Raw genomic sequence first — 8,317 nt, 5'->3', positions numbered from 1 at the left:
GTCCAGGAGAGGTGTATCATCTCTGTAGGGTTACTGTAACTCAGTCCAGGAGAGGTGTATCATCTCTGTAGGGTTACTGTAACTCAGTCCAGGAGAGGTGTATCATCTCTGTAGGGTTACTGTAACTCAGTCCAGGAGAGGTGTATCATCTCTGTAGGGTTACTGTAACTCAGTCCAGGAGAGGTGTATCATCTCTGTAGGGTTACTGTAACTCAGTCCAGGAGAGGTGTATCATCTCTGTAGGGTTACTGTAACTCAGTCCAGGAGAGGTGTATCATCTCTGTAGGGTTACTGTAACTCAGTCCAGGAGTCCAGGAGAGTATCATCTCTGTAGGGGAGAGTTACTGTAACTCAGTCCAGGAGAGGTGTATCATCTCTGTAGGGTTACTGTAACTCAGTCCAGGAGAGGTGTATCATCTCTGTAGGGTTACTGTAACTCAGTCCAGGAGAGGTGTATCATCTCTGTAGGGTTACTGTAACTCAGTCCAGGAGAGGTGTATCATCTCTGTAGGGTTACTGTAACTCAGTCCAGGAGAGGTGTATCATCTCTGTAGGGTTACTGTAACTCAGTCCAGGAGAGGTGTATCATCTCTGTAGGTTACTGTAACTCAGTCCAGGAGAGGTGTATCATCTCTGTAGGGTTACTGTAACTCAGTCCAGGAGAGGTGTATCATCTCTGTAGGGTTACTGTAACTCAGTCCAGGAGAGGTGTATCATCTCTGTAGGGTTACTGTAACTCAGTCCAGGAGAGGTGTATCATCTCTGTAGGGTTACTGTAACTCAGTCCAGGAGAGGTGTATCATCTCTGTAGGGTCTCTGTAGGGTTACTGTAACTCAGTCCAGGAGAGGTGTATCATCTCTGTAGGGTTACTGTAACTCAGTCCAGGAGAGGTGTATCATCTCTGTAGGGTTACTGTAACTCAGTCCAGGAGAGGTGTATCATCTCTGTAGGGTTACTGTAACTCAGTCCAGGAGAGGTGTATCATCTCTGTAAGGTTACTGGGTTACTGTAACTGTAACTCAGTCCAGGAGAGGTGTATCATCTCTGTAGGGTTACTGTAACTCAGTCCAGGAGAGGTGTATCATCTCTGTAGGGTTACTGTAACTCAGTCCAGGAGAGGTGTATCATCTCTGTAGGGTTACTGTAACTCAGTCCAGGAGAGGTGTATCATCTCTGTAGGGTTACTGTCTGTAACTCAGTCCAGGAGGTGTATCATCTCTGTAGTTACTGTATCATCTCTGTAGGGTTACTGTAACTCAGTCCAGGAGAGGTGTATCATCTCTGTAGGGTTACTGTAACTCAGTCCAGGAGAGGTGTATCATCTCTGTAGGGTTACTGTAACTCAGTCCAGGAGAGTATCATCTCTGTAGTTACTGTATCATCTCTGTAGGGTTACTGTAACTCAGTCCAGGAGAGGTGTATCATCTCTGTAGGGTTACTGTAACTCAGTCCAGGAGAGGTGTATCATCTCTGTAGGGTTACTGTAACTCAGTCCAGGAGAGGTGTATCATCTCTGTAGGGTTACTGTAACTCAGTCCAGGAGAGGTGTATCATCTCTGTAGGGTTACTGTAACTCAGTCCAGGAGAGGTGTATCATCTCTGTAGGGTTACTGTAACTCAGTCCAGGAGAGGTGTATCATCTCTGTAGGGTTACTGTAACTCAGTCCAGGAGAGGTGTATCATCTCTGTAGGGTTACTGTAACTCAGTCCAGGAGAGGTGTATCATCTCTGTAGGGTTACTGTAACTCAGTCCAGGAGAGGTGTATCATCTCTGTAGGGTTACTGTAACTCAGTCCAGGAGAGGTGTATCATCTCTGTAGGGTTACTGTAACTCAGTCCAGGAGAGGTGTATCATCTCTGTAAGGTTACTGTAACTCAGTCCAGGAGAGGTGTATCATCTCTGTAGGGTTACTGTAACTCAGTCCAGTCCAGGAGTCCAGGAGGTGTATCATCTCTGTAGGGTTACTGTAACTCAGTCCAGGAGAGGTGTATCATCTCTGTAAGGTTACTGTAACTCAGTCCAGGAGAGGTGTATCATCTCTGTAGGTTACTGTAACTCAGTCCAGGAGAGGTGTATCATCTCTGTAAGGTTACTGTAACTCAGTCCAGGAGAGGTGTATCATCTCTGTAGGGTTACTGTAACTCAGTCCAGGAGAGGTGTATCATCTCTGTAGGGTTACTGTAACTCAGTCCAGGAGAGGTGTATCATCTCTGTAGGGTTACTGTAACTCAGTCCAGGAGAGGTGTATCATCTCTGTAGGGTTACTGTAACTCAGTCCAGGAGAGGTGTATCATCTCTGTAGGGTTACTGTAACTCAGTCCAGGAGAGGTGTATCATCTCTGTAGGGTTACTGTAACTCAGTCCAGGAGAGGTGTATCATCTCTGTAGGTTACTGTAACTCAGTCCAGGAGAGGTGTATCATCTCTGTAGGGTTACTGTAACTCAGTCCAGGAGGAGGTGTATCATCTCTGTAAGGTTACTGTAACTCAGTCCAGGAGAGGTGTATCATCTCTGTAGGGTTACTGTAACTCAGTCCAGGAGAGGTGTATCATCTCTGTAGGTTACTGTAACTCAGTCCAGGAGAGGTGTATCATCTCTGTAAGGTTACTGTAACTCAGTCCAGGAGAACTCAGGTGTATCATCTCTGTAGGGTTACTGTAACTCAGTCCAGGAGAGGTGTATCATCTCTGTAAGGTTACTGTAACTCAGTCCAGGAGAGGTGTATCATCTCTGTAAGGGTTACTGTAACTCAGTCCAGGAGAGGTGTATCATCTCTGTAAGGTTACTGTAACTCAGTCCAGGAGAGGTGTATCATCTCTGTAAGGTTACTGTAACTCAGTCCAGGAGAGGTGTATCATCAGGGTTACTGTAACAGGAGGAGAGTGTATCATCTCTGTAGGGTTACTGTAACTCAGTCCAGGAGAGGTGTATCATCTCTGTTACTGTAACTCAGGTTACTGTAACTCAGTCCAGGAGAGGTGTATCATCTCTGTAAGGTTACTGTAACTCAGTCCAGGAGAGGTGTATCATCTCTGTAGGTTACTGTAACTCAGTCCAGGAGAGGTGTATCATCTCTGTAGGGTTACTGTAACTCAGTCCAGGAGAGGTGTATCATCTCTGTAGGGTTACTGTAACTCAGTCCAGGAGAGGTGTATCATCTCTGTAGGGTTACTGTAACTCAGTCCAGGAGAGGTGTATCATCTCTGTAGGGTTACTGTAACTCAGTCCAGGAGAGGTGTATCATCTCTGTAGGGTTACTGTAACTCAGTCCAGGAGAGGTGTATCATCTCTGTAGGGTTACTGTAACTCAGTCCAGGAGAGGTGTATCATCTCTGTAGGGTTACTAACTCAGTCCAGGAGGTCATCTCTGTACTGTAACTCAGTCCAGGAGAGGTGTATCATCTCTGTAAGGTTACTGTAACTCAGTCCAGGAGAGGTGTATCATCTCTGTAGGGTTACTGTAACTCAGTCCAGGAGAGGTGTATCATCTTACTGTAACTCAGTCCAGGTTACTGTAACTGTAACCAGGAGAGGTGTATCATCTCTGTAAGGTTACTGTAACTCAGTCCAGGAGAGGTGTATCATCTCTGTAGGGTTACTGTAACTCAGTCCAGGAGAGGTGTATCATCTCTGTAGGTTACTGTAACTCAGTCCAGGAGAGGTGTATCATCTCTGTAGGGTTACTGTAACTCAGTCCAGGAGAGGTGTATCATCTCTGTAGGTTACTGTAACTCAGTCCAGGAGAGGTGTATCATCTCTGTAGGGTTACTGTAACTCAGTCCAGGAGAGGTGTATCATCTCTGTAAGGTTACTGTAACTCAGTCCAGGAGAGGTGTATCATCTCTGTAGGGTTACTGTAACTCAGTCCAGGAGAGGTGTATCATCTCTGTAAGGTTACTGTAACTCAGTCCAGGAGAGGTGTATCATCTCTGTAAGGTTACTGTAACTCAGTCCAGGAGAGGTGTATCATCTCTGTAGGTTACTGTAACTCAGTCCAGGAGAGGTGTATCATCTCTGTAGGGTTACTGTAACTCAGTCCAGGAGAGGTGTATCATCTCTGTAGGGTTACTGTAACTCAGTCCAGGAGAGGTGTATCATCTCTGTAAGGTTACTGTAACTCAGTCCAGTCCAGGAGAGGTGTATCATCTCTGTAGGGTTACTGTAACTCAGTCCAGGAGAGGTGTATCATCTCTGTAAGGTTACTGTAACTCAGTCCAGGAGAGGTGTATCATTACTCTGTCTCTGTAAGGTTACTGTAACTCAGTCCAGGAGAGGTGTATCATCTCTGTAAGGTTACTGTAACTCAGTCCAGGAGAGGTGTATCATCTCTGTAAGGTTACTGTAACTCAGTCCAGGAGTAGGTTACTGTATCATCTCTGTAGGGTTACTGTAACTCAGTCCAGGAGAGGTGTATCATCTCTGTCCAGGGTTACTGTTAAACTCAGTCCAGGAGAGGTGTATCATCTCTGTAGGGTTACTGTAACTCAGTCCAGGAGAGGTGTATCATCTCTGTCCAGGAGAGGTGTTCATCTCTGTAGGGTTACTGTAACTCAGTCCAGGAGAGGTGTATCATCTCTGTAAGGTTACTGTAACTCAGTCCAGGAGAGGTGTATCATCTCTGTAGGGTTACTGTAACTCAGTCCAGGAGAGGTGTATCATCTCTGTAGGGTTACTGTAACTCAGTCCAGGAGAGGTGTATCATCTCTGTAGGGTTACTGTAACTCAGTCCAGGAGAGGTGTATCATCTCTGTAAGGTTACTGTAACTCAGTCCAGGAGAGGTGTATCATCTCTGTAAGGTTACTGTAACTCAGTCCAGGAGAGGTGTATCATCTCTGTAAGGTTACTGTAACTCAGTCCAGGAGAGGTGTATCATCTCTGTAAGGTTACTGTAACTCAGTCCAGGAGAGGTGTATCATCTCTGTAAGGTTACTGTAACTCAGTCCAGGAGAGGTGTATCATCTCTGTAACTCAGTTACTGTAACATCAGTTACCAGGAGAGGTGTATCATCTCTGTAGGGTTACTGTAACTCAGTCCAGGAGAGGTGTATCATCTCTGTAGGGTTACTGTAACTCAGTCCAGGAGAGGTGTATCATCTCTGTAAGGTTACTGTAACTCAGTCCAGGAGAGGTGTATCATCTCTGTAGGTTACTGTAACTCAGTCCAGGAGAGGTGTATCATCTCTGTAGGGTTACTGTAACTCAGTCCAGGAGAGGTGTCCAGGAGAGGTCATCTCTGTAGGGTTACTGTAACTCAGTCCAGGAGAGGTGTATCATCTCTGTAGGGTTACTGTAACTCAGTCCAGGAGAGGTGTATCATCTCTGTAGGGTTACTGTAACTCAGTCCAGGAGAGGTGTATCATCTCTGTAGGGTTACTGTAACTCAGTCCAGGAGAGGTGTATCATCTCTGTAGGGTTACTGTAACTCAGTCCAGGAGAGGTGTATCATCTCTGGTGGTTACTGTAACTCAGTCCAGGAGTCATCTCTGTAGGGTTACTGTAACTCAGTCCAGGAGAGGTGTATCATCTCTGTAGGGTTACTGTAACTCAGTCCAGGAGAGGTGTATCATCTCTGTAGGGTTACTGTAACTCAGTCCAGGAGAGGTGTATCATCTCTGTAGGGTTACTGTAACTCAGTCCAGGAGAGGTGTATCATCTCTGTAGGGTTACTGTAACTCAGTCCAGGAGAGGTGTATCATCTCTGTAGGGTTACTGTAACTCAGTCCAGGAGAGGTGTATCATCTCTGTAGGGTTACTGTAACTCAGTCCAGGAGAGGTGTATCATCTCTGTAAGGTTACTGTAACTCAGTCCAGGAGAGGTGTATCATCTCTGTAGGGTTACTGTAACTCAGTCCAGGAGAGGTGTATCATCTCTGTAAGGTTACTGTAACTCAGTCCAGGAGAGGTGTATCATCTCTGTAAGGTTACTGTAACTCAGTCCAGGAGAGGTGTATCATCTCTGTAGGGTTACTGTAACTCAGTCCAGGAGAGGTGTATCATCTCTGTAAGGTTACTGTAACTCAGTCCAGGAGAGGTGTATCATCTCTGTATTACTGTATCAGTCCAGGAGAGGTGTATCATCTCTGGTTACTGTAACTCAGTCCAGGAGAGGTGTATCATCTCTGTAAGGTTACTGTAACTCAGTCCAGGAGAGGTGTATCATCTCTGTAAGGTTACTGTAACTCAGTCCAGGAGAGGTGTATCATCTCTGTAAGGTTACTGTAACTCAGTCCAGGAGAGGTGTATCATCTCTGTAAGGTTACTGTAACTCAGTCCAGGAGAGGTGTATCATCTCTGTAGGGTTACTGTAACTCAGTCCAGGAGAGGTGTATCATCTCTGTAAGGTTACTGTAACTCAGTCCAGGAGAGGTGTATCATCTCTGTAGGGTTACTGTAACTCAGTCCAGGAGAGGTGTATCATCTCTGTAAGGTTACTGTAACTCAGTCCAGGAGAGGTGTATCATCTCTGTAAGGTTACTGTAACTCAGTCCAGGAGAGGTGTATCATCTCTGTAAGGTTACTGTAACTCAGTCCAGGAGAGGTGTATCATCTCTGTAAGGTTACTGTAACTCAGTCCAGGAGAGGTGTATCATCTCTGTAAGGTTACTGTAACTCAGTCCAGGAGAGGTGTATCATCTCTGTAAGGTTACTGTAACTCAGTCCAGGAGAGGTGTATCATCTCTGTAAGGTTACTGTAACTCAGTCCAGGAGAGGTGTATCATCTCTGTAAGGTTACTGTAACTCAGTCCAGGAGAGGTATCATCTCTGTATCATCAGTCTGTATCATCTCTGTAGTTACTGTAACTCAGTCCAGGAGAGGTGTATCATCTCTGTAGGGTTACTGTAACTCAGTCCAGGAGAGGTGTATCATCTCTGTAAGGTTACTGTAACTCAGTCCAGGAGAGGTGTATCATCTCTGTAACTGGTTACATCTCTGTAACTGTAACTCAGTCCAGGAGAGGTGTATCATCTCTGTAGGGTTACTGTAACTCAGTCCAGGAGAGGTGTATCATCTCTGTAAGGTTACTGTAACTCAGTCCAGGAGAGGTGTATCATCTCTGTAGGGTTACTGTAACTCAGTCCAGGAGAGGTGTATCATCTCTGTAAGGTTACTGTAACTCAGTCCAGGAGAGGTGTATCATCTCTGTAAGGTTACTGTAACTCAGTCCAGGAGAGGTGTATCATCTCTGTAAGGTTACTGTAACTCAGTCCAGGAGAGGTGTATCATCTCTGTAAGGTTACTGTAACTCAGTCCAGGAGAGGTGTATCATCTCTGTAAGGTTACTGTAACTCAGTCCAGTCCAGGAGAGGTGTATCATCTCTGTAGGGTTACTGTAACTCAGTCCAGGAGAGGTGTATCATCTCTGTAAGGTTACTGTAACTCAGTCCAGGAGAGGTGTATCATCTCTGTAAGGTTACTGTAACTCAGTCCAGGAGAGGTGTATCATCTCTGTAAGGTTACTGTAACTCAGTCCAGGAGAGGTGTATCATCTCTGTAAGGTTACTGTAACTCAGTCAGGAGAGGTGTATCATCTCTGTAAGGTTACTGTAACAGGGAGAGGTGTATCATCTCTGTAAGGTTACTGTAACTCAGTCCAGGAGAGGTGTATCATCTCTGTAAGGTTACTGTAACTCAGTCCAGGAGAGGTGTATCATCTCTGTAAGGTTACTGTAACTCAGTCCAGGAGAGGTGTATCATCTCTGTAAGGTTACTGTAACTCAGTCCAGGAGAGGTGTATCATCTCTGTAAGGTTACTGTAACTCAGTCCAGGAGAGTGTATCATCTCTGTAGGGTTACTGTAACTCAGTCCAGGAGAGGTGTATCATCTCTGTAAGGTTACTGTAACTCAGTCCAGGAGAGGTGTATCATCTCTGTAAGGTTACTGTAACTCAGTCCAGGAGAGGTGTATCATCTCTGTAAGGTTACTGTAACTCAGTCCAGGAGAGGTGTATCATCTCTGTAAGGTTACTGTAACTCAGTCCAGGAGAGGTGTATCATCTCTGTAAGGTTACTGTAACTCAGTCCAGGAGAGGTGTATCATCTCTGTAAGGTTACTGTAACTCAGTCCAGGAGAGGTGTATCATCTCTGTAAGGTTACTGTAACTCAGTCCAGGAGAGGTGTATCATCTCTGTAGGGTTACTGTAACTCAGTCCAGGAGAGGTGTATCATCTCTGTAGGGTTACTGTAACTCAGTCCAGGAGAGGTGTATCATCTCTGTAGGGTTACTGTAACTCAGTCCAGGAGAGGTGTATCATCTCTGTAAGGTTACTGTAACTCAGTTACCAGGAGAGGTGTATCATCTCTGTAGGGTTACT

Source organism: Oncorhynchus keta, unplaced genomic scaffold, assembly GCF_023373465.1.
Source record: "Oncorhynchus keta strain PuntledgeMale-10-30-2019 unplaced genomic scaffold, Oket_V2 Un_contig_9406_pilon_pilon, whole genome shotgun sequence".
NCBI lineage: Eukaryota > Metazoa > Chordata > Actinopteri > Salmoniformes > Salmonidae > Oncorhynchus > Oncorhynchus keta.
Note: the sequence above shows the minus strand (reverse complement) of the source record.